At 36.8% G+C, this 12,071-nt stretch overlaps 1 protein-coding gene across 21 annotated transcripts in view; it reads right to left on the bottom strand.

The window, feature by feature from the left end:
• Positions 1 to 12,071, bottom strand: part of PPP1R9A (protein phosphatase 1 regulatory subunit 9A) — a 315,461-nt gene that overhangs the window by 164,373 nt on the left and 139,017 nt on the right. The gene's annotated exons all lie outside the window — the stretch shown is intronic.

The raw sequence follows: 12,071 nt of genomic DNA, 5'->3' as shown, positions 1-12,071 counted from the left end.
GCTTGGGTCACAGCTGTGGCTTGGATCTGACCCCTGGCCTAGGAACTCCATAAGCTGTGGGGTGGCCAAAAAAGAAAACAAAAAACACCCTAAATGATAAAAGAGTTAGTTAATATGTCTTGGTTTTAACATGAATATTCATATTTCTTTTATAATAAAGCTAGTTAATAAATTAATTTACTTAAACATGAACATATGGTTCACCTATATAATATAATGATTTGCAGCAATTAAAATTACACTGCAGAATAATGGACTACTATTTAAAATACATTAAGGTGAGGAAAACATAAGACAGTAGATAAAACATGATCCTTTGAAAAATAAAAGTATACGTATATATAGTAAAATCACCTGAAAATCTACTTTCAAACTGTAATAGTAATTAGCACTAGGTAACAGAAATACAAGAAATTTTATTTCTTTCCAGATTATATTATTTATGTATTTTTGCAAATAATTGCTTTTATAATTCAATATTTTATTTTAATTTTTAAAATACTGATCCTCAGTGATTTGAAAATCTTGGCTATTCAGAATAATGATCCTAGATAGCTAACATTTTTGTATGCCCTATTTTGTGCTCAGTTAAAATTAACAAAAGTAGAAGGTGAGCTGAACCAAGCTATTCACAATTCTGTTTTGCCACACTCTATGAATTGTCACAAAAAAAAGACATTCAACTAGATGTAGTACCCAGGCAAAATAAAATTTAAAACTCCAAAAGTCTTACACAAGGATCTGATACTATTTACCTTTGCAAAGAACCCTGGAAATAGATTTATCTGTCCCCAGTCTCACTCTCTTCCTAGTTTGCTAGTTTCTCCCACTATATTACAAATAACTTCTGTGCCACTGATAATTCATAACAAAGAGCATAAGCTGGGGTAATTACTCTCTAAAAACTAAAATCTCATCATTTTATAATTTGTTTGAAATTTTCCATAATGAGATATTTACCTGCTAATCCTACCAGACAACTAAGATAGTATCAAATCATCTCTAATAAGTACAATCACTTAGTTGTATAAGTGCTGGATATAAGTAAATGAAGTGAAAATCTTAATTTATAGTTAGAATTGAAGGCCAAAGTTTCCAGTTTGAGATGAATCATAAAACAAATGTTTCTAGTATGTTAATGGAAAAGTTACTTATTTTTCCTTTGATGTTCTAAAATATTTTCTCAAAAAAATATTTTTTTGCCATTTATCATTATCCTGATCATCTGAAGATCAGTTAAAAGTTTTAAAGTGGAAGCCATTGTTCACTAATATTCTCCCTTTTCATATAAGTAGAATTCAAATAATGATTTTATAATATTCTGAACAGAACAAAGATGTTAAATACCTGTAGGTAGAACAGATAGATAATGACTGTAAGAAGGGAGCTGGGAAAAGGAGAAGCATGACCTGACAAAATACTCCAAGGAATCACAAAAAGTATTATTCATCATGATACTCAACTTACAATTTCATAAGTACATAAACTCTGACAAAAGAATCTTATTCCATAAGCAAAAATAGCATCTTGTACATATATACTAGAAATGAAAATGACTGAAATTTAAAATTTAGCATTAGCCAAGAGTGGTGTTTTTTCTGGTTCTATGACACAGAAAACTATTACAATTCATTTTCTCTTTGACTGTTGATTTTCAGCAACTCCCTAAATTTACTTTCATGGAATGGTTTCAAAGTAAACTGTTACAAGGTCATGGTAGTCTATGCTTACTCAAGTAAATACTTGAATTCACCTCTTTTTTAAACTGCACCTCCATTCAACAATATTATTTTCAAATATAATTAAACCCAAATCATTTCTAATTGACATATAAAGTCTAACAACTATAGCCTTCCATGCCATTTTAATAAAAGAAATCAGGTTTGCAAGGATGTGAGGTTGACTTCTATGGTTTTTACACGTGGCATGATTTCTAGAAACACCAGGTGCCACTGGAGTGTTACAGCAAGGTTAACAAAAAGAACGTAGTCAGCCAATAGCTCGGGAAATACTAGTTTAAGATGAGCTGGAAAAAGTTTCCTCTACACTAACATAATGTTTGCACCCCAAAGTTATCATATATTAAAAAGGTACCCAAGGACAATAAAAAACAAAGAGAAATTATTTGGTTGTAACCTCTGAGGGTAAAAAGAGAACATTTTATTGTGAGATGCTGCACTGCCTGTAGGAAGCTGAAGGACAGCAGTGCCTAAGGAAATAGTAATGGTTAATTTTACTCTCTTCTATTTTGGCTGTCTCTTGTCTGTCTGTTCACTCTGTCTCTGACAAGAGATTCCCGGGGGGTGGCGGTGGGGTTGGGAGAGAGCTGGAACAAACAAAGGGGTTTCAAAGGCACAGGAGGCACCTAACAAGTAAAAATAAGCTTTTAAGTGAAGAACGCTGGCTGCTATTATCTACATGTGTCAACACTGAAAAGAATGCAGGCTGACTGCTGAGCATATAATTATGGAACAATAAAAAAGCTGGGGCATATCACCTTTTACACACATAATCTAAATAAAATTGAACTACCTAAGAGTCTCCAAAATGCCCTAACTTTTCCTTTCCTCTCTCTTTCTCCCCAGACTACAGTTGGTCCTCTATATACAGAATCCATGGATCCAGAGAGCCTTCTGTAAGGGACTGGAGCATCCTCAGATTTTGGCATCCAAGGGGATTCCTGGAACCAATCCCCTGCAGATACTGAGAACAACAGTTGACCTTTGAACAATGAAGGGATTAGGAGCAGTCAACTCCTGCACACTTGAAAATCTACTACACATAATTTTACAGTCAGCTGTCCCTATCCATGGTCCTGCATCCACAGATTCAACCAACAGTGGGCCTTGCAGCAATATAATACAGATGAGTCCACCCATGCAATTCAAATCCATGTTGCTCAAGGATCGACTGTACTTAAAAACCCCATTCTGCAGTGGATGGATCTCCTCCTTCACATTTTTTCCATTTTAATTGGTCCCCTCTTATGAATGTATTCTCTTAATCTAATGGGTAACTCCACTTCCATTACTAACATTAATATTTTTGCCTAAAGGATATAAGCATAAAAAAATTTTAAACTAAATAGTACTATTTCATTTGGTTTAATCCTCTCCTCTACTTCTCCACACTCTTGATTCCTGCCCCCTCCCACCTCCTTTTAGGTAGACACACACACACACACACACACACACACACACACACACACCACTCTCCTCACATATTGGGAAAAGTCAATATTCAGTATTATCATTATTATTTAAAAACTGTTTACACCTGAGCCACTCTGTGTATACAGTCACTTTTTTGCAAAACTTTTCGTTCACTTTAAGGTTTATAATTGCCTTTGTTTTTTGGATAACTTATTATGTGTATTTTTACTAATTCAGCCCAAGACAGTCTAAAAGAATTACAGGAGTTCCCGACGTGGCTCAGTGGTTAACGAATCCGACTAGGAACCGTGAGGTTGCGGGTTCGATCCCTGGCCTTTGTTCAGTGGGTTAAGGATCTGGCGTTGCCGTGAGCTGTGGTGTAGGTTGCAGACGTGGCTCGGATCCCGCGTTTCTGTGGCTGTGGCATAGGCTGGTGGCTACAGCTCCGATTCAACCCCTAGCCTGGGAACCTCCATATGCCAAGGTAGCGGCCCTAGAAAAGGCAAAAAGACAAAAAAAAAAAAAAAGAAGAATTACAAAGCAAAACTTCCCTTACTCCAGTGTAACCCCCTCTCAGATAATATATGTTTCATGCCTGTTTGACCCTCATGAGGTCTTGTAATATGGAATGTATACTCTCTAGGCATTTAACCAACTATTTCCTAAAACTTCACTATCACTCTGGGAATTCCCTTATTTCTCTCTGCTGGATAAGACTCCCTGGAGTCTCTATACTCCTTCTTCTCTATGAATGTCCTTAGTTTTGTGGTATACAACTTCAGCAGAGGGAAAATATTTTTAAAACATTGCATGTATGAAACTGCTTTAATGTATTCACATATGTGATTGACAATTTTGGTGTAGAATTCTATGATGGAAATTATTTTCCCTCAAAATATTTTTTTTGGCCATGCCCATGGCCATGGATCAAACCCGTGCCACATAAGTGACCAGAGCTGCAGTGACAATGCAGGATTCTTAACCCACTGAACCACAGGAGAACTCCCTGCTCTATTTTGAGTTTTCGTTGTTTTTACTAAGAAATTTGATGCCATCCATATTTCCACACTATTGAGGTTTTTCTCGTCTACAAGTTTTCTTCTTTTTGTCTTTGGTGCTTTAGAATTTCACAATGATACCAAAGTATTTTTCTTTACTGAACAGTAATAAACCTTTTTATCTCAATATTCACGTACTGATTCTAGGAAAATCTCCTTGTGCAACTTATTTTATATGTTCTCTTTTCTTTTCCTTTGTTCTCTAGTTTTCTGGACTCCTGTTAGTTGGAAGTTGGACCTCCGGGGTTGATCACATTTTACTATCTAATTTTTCTCTCCTATCTTCCATATCTACTTCTTCTACCTCTTTGCAAGATTTCCTCATCCCTATGTTCAAAAACATACTGGATTTTAAAATGTCCACTCTGGAGTTCCCGTCGTGGCGCAGTGGTTAACAAATCCGACTAGGAACCATGAGGTTGCGGGTTCGGTCCCTGCCCTTGCTCAGTGGGTTAATGATCCGGCGTTGCCATGAGCTGTGGTGTAGGTTACAGACGCGGCTCGGATCCCGAGTTGCTGTGGCTCTGGCGTAGGCCAGAGGCTACAGCTCTGATTCAACCCCTAGCCTGGGAACCTCCATATGCCGTGGGAGCGGCCCAAGAAATAGCAACAACAACAACAACAAAAGACAAGACAAAAATAAATAAATAAATAAATAAATAAAATGTCCACTCTCACTTTTGTCTAAAAGCTGCTTTTTGTGCTCTGAAAAACATTTTTAGAACACCTAACACTTGTTTCATAGATGTACTTACTATCTTATATTACTTACAGTATTTTTAAATTAAATTGACTTCTTCCTGCATTATCTCCTCTTTAATTCCTATTTTTGTTGTTTGTTTACCCATTCGTGAAATTTGGCTCTGCATACTTAATTATTTAGGAGTACATGTCTTCTTATACTTCAATAAAATTAAATTAAAAAAAAAAAAGAGTACATGTATTAGTTTGTTAAGGCCGCCACAACAAAGCACCACAGTGTGGGTGGCTTAAACAACAGAAATTTATTTTCTCAAAGTTCTGGAGGCTAAAAGTCCAAGGTGTTGGCAGGTTTGGTTTCCTCTAAGGCCTCCCCATGACTTGCATGTGCTCACATTCTGGCTATGTCCTCACATGATCTTTACTCTCTGTGTGTGAATCCCTTATTACCTCTTTGTGTGTCCACTTACCTCTTATGATAAAGACACCAATCAGACTGGATTAGCATTCACCTATTAGCCTCATTTAAATTAAGCACCTCTTAAAAGGCCCTATCTCCAAATACAGGCAAATTCTAAGGTGCTTGGGCTTAGGGCTTAACATGAATCTGGGCAGGAGGGTACAATTCTGCCCTTAAGAGTATATTTCTGCATAGCTGAGTAGAGTTTCCCAGGCTAGGGGTCAAATTGGAGCTGTAGCCACCGGCCTACGCCAGAGCCACAGCAAGGTGGGATCCAAGCCGAGTCTGCAACCTACACCACAGCTCATGGCAACGCCGGATCCTCAACCCACTGAGCAAGGCCAGGGACCGAACCCGCAACCTCATGGTTCCTAGTCAGATTCATTAACCACTGTGCCATGATGGGAACTGCTAAACTGCTGAATTATAAAGTTAAATAATTTAAGGTCCAAGTTAATTATTACTAAGATAAGTAGATCTCAAAGTCCCCCTTTTTATAATAAATTTTGTAATGCCCTCCTTACTAACTTGAATTCACATGATAAAAACTGCCCCACACATAATTTCAAAATAATGTCTTATGACCTAATTAAAATATGAAGGAAAAATAAGGAAAATGTAATATATGATAAACTAATATGTATTTCACTATAACTATATCTCAGAATCAACTAAACTAAAGACAAATCTCTATAAATTTCCACAACTCTTGGTAACAACCATCCATTTATTCATTTGGCTCTCTTGTAGTTTTAAGAAAACTGTGATTATAGTGTCTCGTGCTGGCCAAAGTAACATCTAATATGCAAACTTACCACATCCAAACTTTATCTTAGGCACATGTAAGAATCTGTGATACAGGTAAAATGTACCTTTGAATAAGTAAGACACATATTACAGAGTTGTACAAAACAAGTTTGTGGAATGAAACCTTCTTAAAATAAATAATGGAACTGCTTTCTCTTTGATCAAAATGTATGTGTAACTGGGTCACCATTCTGTACAGTAGAAAAAAAAATTGTATTTGGGAAATAATTTTAAAAATAAACTAAAATTAAAAAAAATATATTAATGACAGTTTTTCCAATCATTCCCTAGAGGCCTTTTAGGGTCATAACCCCCCAATTCACTGCCAAGAAACCTCTTCCACACTGCTCAGCATAAAAGTTGCCATGACTCAGATAAATGTTTTTGCTCTTTTTCAGATTAGTCTTTCAGCTCTGCTTCATCACAACGACACTCTATTTGACCAGTCTATTTGCAATGGAAGTTTATTTTAACAATATTTGCAAGACTGCAGCTACGGCCCTGCAGTCCTCCATCTGCCATCAAACACCCACAGCCACTACTGCTACCAAGCAACACTCGCACAGATATAAGTGCTCTTTGACAGCAAAGCCTGTTGTGGATATATTTCTTTAAAATATCCAGTGGCTCTGCTAGAAGTAAGAAGGGTATAGTTTTATAATTATACTAAGACAATCATAGCTGAACAGGAGAAAAATCACTGATCTAAATGCTGAGCTGCTTCTATCTGTAGGAGGGAGGACCTGCCAAGAACATTTTTGGCTCTCCTTCACACCAACACATAGGGGCCTGGAGATGTTGAGGTTTGCAATTCCTTCTTGTGTCCTCTCAAATGTTCATTGTTATGTTCTTTTGATAAAAACAAGGGTGAGAACTTGAGTCTGAAGATGGTTTCTAAATCTTTCCAATAAGAAAAAAGTGTTGGGCAGATTGTTCCTCTCACCCTGAAAGGTCACGTAATCCATTCCCCTGACTCCAGGCTCCTGTCAGCTGTGCAAAGGAGAAACTCCTTCATCCTCAAGATATACACAATTGCTCTAGTCAAAGGAAAGTGAGAACCAAAACAATTACCAGAAGACACAAGCTAATGAGACTCCCTTCAATTCAACTGCCTTGGTGGCTGATTTTAAAAAGAATTTGTGGCCCTAGTTCAGCATCTTCTCAAAGTATACAAGTTTCTTCAAATCACTGAGGTATTTTAAGCAAATGCTATATTCACTATTTTCATTTTAAGGAAATTAATTTACAAGCCATTTTCAGGTACAATGCTCTATGTTAATTAAGTTTCTTTGCACCTTGGGTAACAGGGACATTAGCATGCTAATAGAGACAAAAACACAGCTTATAAAATGCCATTCAGAGAATGATGATAATTCATTTTTATTATTTTTTAATAGTTATTTTCCCAATACAATTTTATTTTCTACTGTATAGCATGGTGACCCAGTTACACATACACGTACACATTCTGTTTTCCCACATTATCATGCCCCATCATGAGTGACTAGACATAGCTCCCAGTGCTACACAGCAGGATCTCATTCCTAATCCATTCCAAAGGCAATAGTTTTTATCTATTAACCCCAAGATGCTTAACCAACCCACTCCCTACCCCTTCTCCTTGGCAACCATAAATCTATTCTCCAAGTCCATGATTTTCTTTTCTGTGGAAAGGATCCTTTGTGCCATATATTAGATTCCAGAAATAAGTGCTATCATATGGTATTTATCTTTCTCTTTCTGACTCACTTCACGTGTATGAGAGTCTCTAGTTCCATCCATGTAGCTGCAAATGGCATTATTTTGTTCTTTCTATGGCTGAGTAGTATTCCATTGTGTACATGTACTACATCTTCCTAATCCAATTGTGTGTCGATGGACATTTGGTTTGTTTCCATGTCTTGGCTATTATGAATAGTGCTGCAATGAACATGCAGGTACATGTGTCTTTTTTAAGGAAAGTTTTGTTCAGATACCTCCCAAGAGTGGGATGGCTGGGTCACATGGTAGTTCTATGTATAGATTTCTAAGGTGCCTCCATACTGTTCTCCACAGTGGGGTTGTACCAATTTACATTCCCACCAACAGTAGGAGCATTCCCTTTTCTCCACACGACCTCCAGCATTTGTTATTTGTGGACTTATTAATGATTGCCATTCTGACCGGTCTGAGATGGTATCGCATGGTAGTTTTGATTTGCATTTCTCTAATAATCAAAGATGTTGAGCCTTTTTTCATGTGCTTGTTGGCCATCTGTACATCTTCCTTGGAGAAATGTCTATTCAGGTCTTTTGCCCATTTTTTCAGCTAGGTTGTTGGCTTTTTTGCTGTTGAGTTATTTAAGTTGCTTATATATTCTAGAGGTTAAACCCTTGTCCACTGCATCACTTGAAGCTATTTTCTCCCATTCTGTCAGCTGCCTTTTTGTTTTCTTTTTGGGTTCCTTTGCTGTGCAAAAGCCTGTCAGTTTGATTCGGTCCTGTTGGTTTATTTTTGCTTTTATTTCTGTTGCTTTGGGAGACTGACCTGAGAAAACATTTCATGAGGTTGATGTCAGAGAACGTTTTGCCTATGTTTTCTTCCAGGAGTTTGATGGTGTCTTGTCTTATATTTAAGTCTTTCAGCCATTTTGAGTTTATTTTCATGCATGGTGTGAGGGTGTGTTCTAGTTTCATGGATTTGCGTGCAGCTGTCCAGGTTTCCCAGCAATACATGCTGAAAAGACTGTCTTTTCCCCATTTTATGTTCTCGCCTCCTTTGTCAAAGATTAACTGACCATAGGTGTCTGGGTTTATTTCTGGGTTCTCTATTCTGTTCCATTGGTCGGTCGGTCTGTTTTGGTACCAGGACCACACTGTCTTGATGACTGTGGCTTTGTAATATTGCCTGAAGTCTGGCAGAATTATGCCTCCTGCTTGGTTTTTGTTCCTCAGGATTGCTTTGGCAATTCTGGGTCTTTTGTGGTTCCACAGAAATTTTTGGATTGTTTGTTCTAGTTCTGTGAAAAATGTCATGGGTGATTTGATAGGGATTGCACTGAATCTGTGGATTGCTTTGGGTAGTATGGCCATTTTTACAATATTAAATTTTCCAACCCAGGAGCATGGAGTATCATTCCATTTCTTTACATCTTCTTTAATTTCTTTGATTAATGTTTTATGGTTCTCAGCATATAAGTCCTTTACCTCCTAGGTCAGGTGTATTTTCAGGTATTTGCTTTTGTGGGGTGCGATTTTAATAGGTATTATATTTTTGTATTCCTTTTCTAATATTTCATTGTTGGTGTACAGAAATGTGTCCGATTTCTGAATGTTAGTCTTACATCCTGCTACTCTGCTGAATTTGTTGATCAGTTCAGTTAGTTTTTTGGGTTGAGTCCTTAGGCTTTTCTATATATAGTATCATGTCGTCTGCATACAGAGACAGTTTTGCCTCTTCTCTTCCTATTTGGATGCCTTTTATTTCTTTTGTTTGTCTGATTGCTGTGGCTAGGACTTCCAGTGCTATGTTGAACAACGGTGGTGAGAGTGGACATACTTGTCTCGCTCCAGATTTTAGTGGGAAGGCTTTCGGCTTTTCTCCATTGAGTATTATATTTGCTGTGGGTTTGTCATGAAAGACTTTGATTATGTTAAGGTGTGTTCCCTCTATACCCACTTTGGTAAGAGTTTTGATCATGAATGGACGTTGGACTTTGTCAGATGCTTTTTCTACATAAACTGAGATGATCATGTGGTTTTTGACTTCTTTTGTGAATGTGGTGTATGACGTTGACTGATTTGCGTATGTTGAACCGTCCTTGTGCACCTGGGATGAATCCCACCTGGTCGCGGTGTATGATCTTTTTGATGTGGTGTTAGATTCAGATGGCTAAGATTTTGTTGAGAATTTCTGCATCTATATTCATCAAAGATATTGGCCGATAGTTTTCTTTTTTGGTGGTCTCTTTGTCTGGTTTTGGAATGAGGGTGATGGTGGCCTCATAGAATGTCTTTGAGAGTGTTCCTTCTTCTTCAACCTTTTGAAAAAGTTTAAGGAGGATGGGTATCAGTTCCTCTCTGTTTGTTTGGTAGAATTCGCCTGTGAAGCCATCTGGTCCTGGACTTTTATTTGTAGGGAGTGTTTTTATGACATATTCAATTTCATTTCTAGTGATCGGTCTGTTCAGCTGATCTGCTGCTTCTTGATTCACAATGGCAAGCTGTTAGTTTCTAGAAAGTTGTCCATTTCTTCTAGGTTGTCAAATTTGTACGCATACAGTTGTTTATCATATTCTGTCATGGTTTTTTGCATTTCTGTAATATCTGTAACATTTGTTTAAATGTTTTTCATTTCTGATGTTGTTTATTTGGGTTTGTTCTCTCCTCTTCTTGGGGAGTCTAGCCAGAGGTTTGTCAATTTTGTTTACCTTTTCAAAGAGCCAGATCTTGGGGTCTTAATGATTTCTTCTATTGTTGTTTTAATCTCTATTTTATCGATTTCCTTTTTGATCTTTATGATTTCCTTCCTTCTGTTGACTTTAGGTTTTGTTTTTTCTTCTTTTTTAATTCACTTAGGTGTTGGGTTAAGTTGTCGATTTGATATTTTTCTTCTTTTCTGAGGAAGGCCTGTATTGCTATGAATTTCCCTCTGAGCACTGCTTTTGTGGCATCCCATAGATTTTGAGTGGATGTGTCTTCATTATCATTTGTCTCAAGGTATTTTTTAATTTCCTTCTTGATTTCCTCATTGACGCACTGATTTTTTAGTAGCATGTTGTTTAGTCTCCATGTAGTCAGTTTTTTCTCATTTCTTTTCCTGCAGTTGATTTCTAGTTTCATGCCATTGTGGTCAGAGAAGATACTTGAAATAATTTCTATATTCTTAAATTTGTTAAGATTACCTTTATGCCCCAGTATGCGATCAATTCTTGAGAATGTTCCATGTGCACTTGAGAAGAATGGGTATTCTGATTTTATTGAATGTAATGGCCTGAAAATGTCAATTAAGTCTAACTTTTCTAGTGTGTCCTTTAGGATCTCTGTTGCCTTATTGATTTTCTGTCTAGAGGATAATTGTTGTGAGTGGGGTGTTAAAGTCTCCTACTATGATTATATTCCCATTAATTTCTCCTTTTATGTCTGTTAGTATTTACTGTAGGTATCTGGGTGCTCCTATATTAGCAGCATATATGTTGATGATTGTAATATTCTCTTCTTGAATGGATCCTTTAACCATTAAATAGTGTCCTTCTTTGTCTTTCTTAATGACCTTTGTTTTAAAGTCTATTTTGTCTGATATGAGTATTGCAACTCCTGCTTTCCTGTCTTGTCCACTGGCATGAAACAGTTTTTCCCATCCCCAATTTCAATCTATATGTGTCCTTTGCTCCAAGGTGAATTTCTCGTAGGCAGCAGATTGAAGGTTTTTGCTTTTTTATCCAACCTGCCAATCTGTGTCTTTTGATTGGAGCATTTAGTCCATTGACATTTAAGGTGATTATTGATAGATATGTATTTAGTGACATTTTCCAGCTGATTCTATGTTTCTCTTTTCTTTTCTGTTTTGGGTTGGATGCTTTCCATTTATTTTATGTTTGTGTACTTTTCTTTTCAGTTTTCGTGAATGTAATGTTTGGTTTTGATTTGTGGTTGCCCTATTTTTTAAGTACGTTAAGCCCTTCCTGTATCTGCTTTCTTTTGCCTGATAGTCATATAGGCTCAGATACATCATTAAAATAAAAAAAAGAATCTATATTTTCTTACTTTCCTTCCCCATATTGTATGATTTTGATGTCTTTTTTATTTTTTTTTTAACATCTTCATGTTTAGATCTGTGTGCTGGCTTATTTAAATGACTGCTTTCCAACTGTGGTTTTCTCCATCCTAATTCTTCTTTTCCTCTTTTTTCTCTCAC

Source organism: Sus scrofa, chromosome 9 (assembly GCF_054392235.1).
Source record: "Sus scrofa isolate SSC_HxYL_T2T_F1_AM1 chromosome 9, Sscrofa_HxYL_maternal_Yorkshire_Landrace_v2.0, whole genome shotgun sequence".
NCBI lineage: Eukaryota > Metazoa > Chordata > Mammalia > Artiodactyla > Suidae > Sus > Sus scrofa.
The sequence above is the reverse complement of the archived record's forward strand: the minus strand, read 5'-3'. Positions and strand labels throughout refer to the sequence as shown.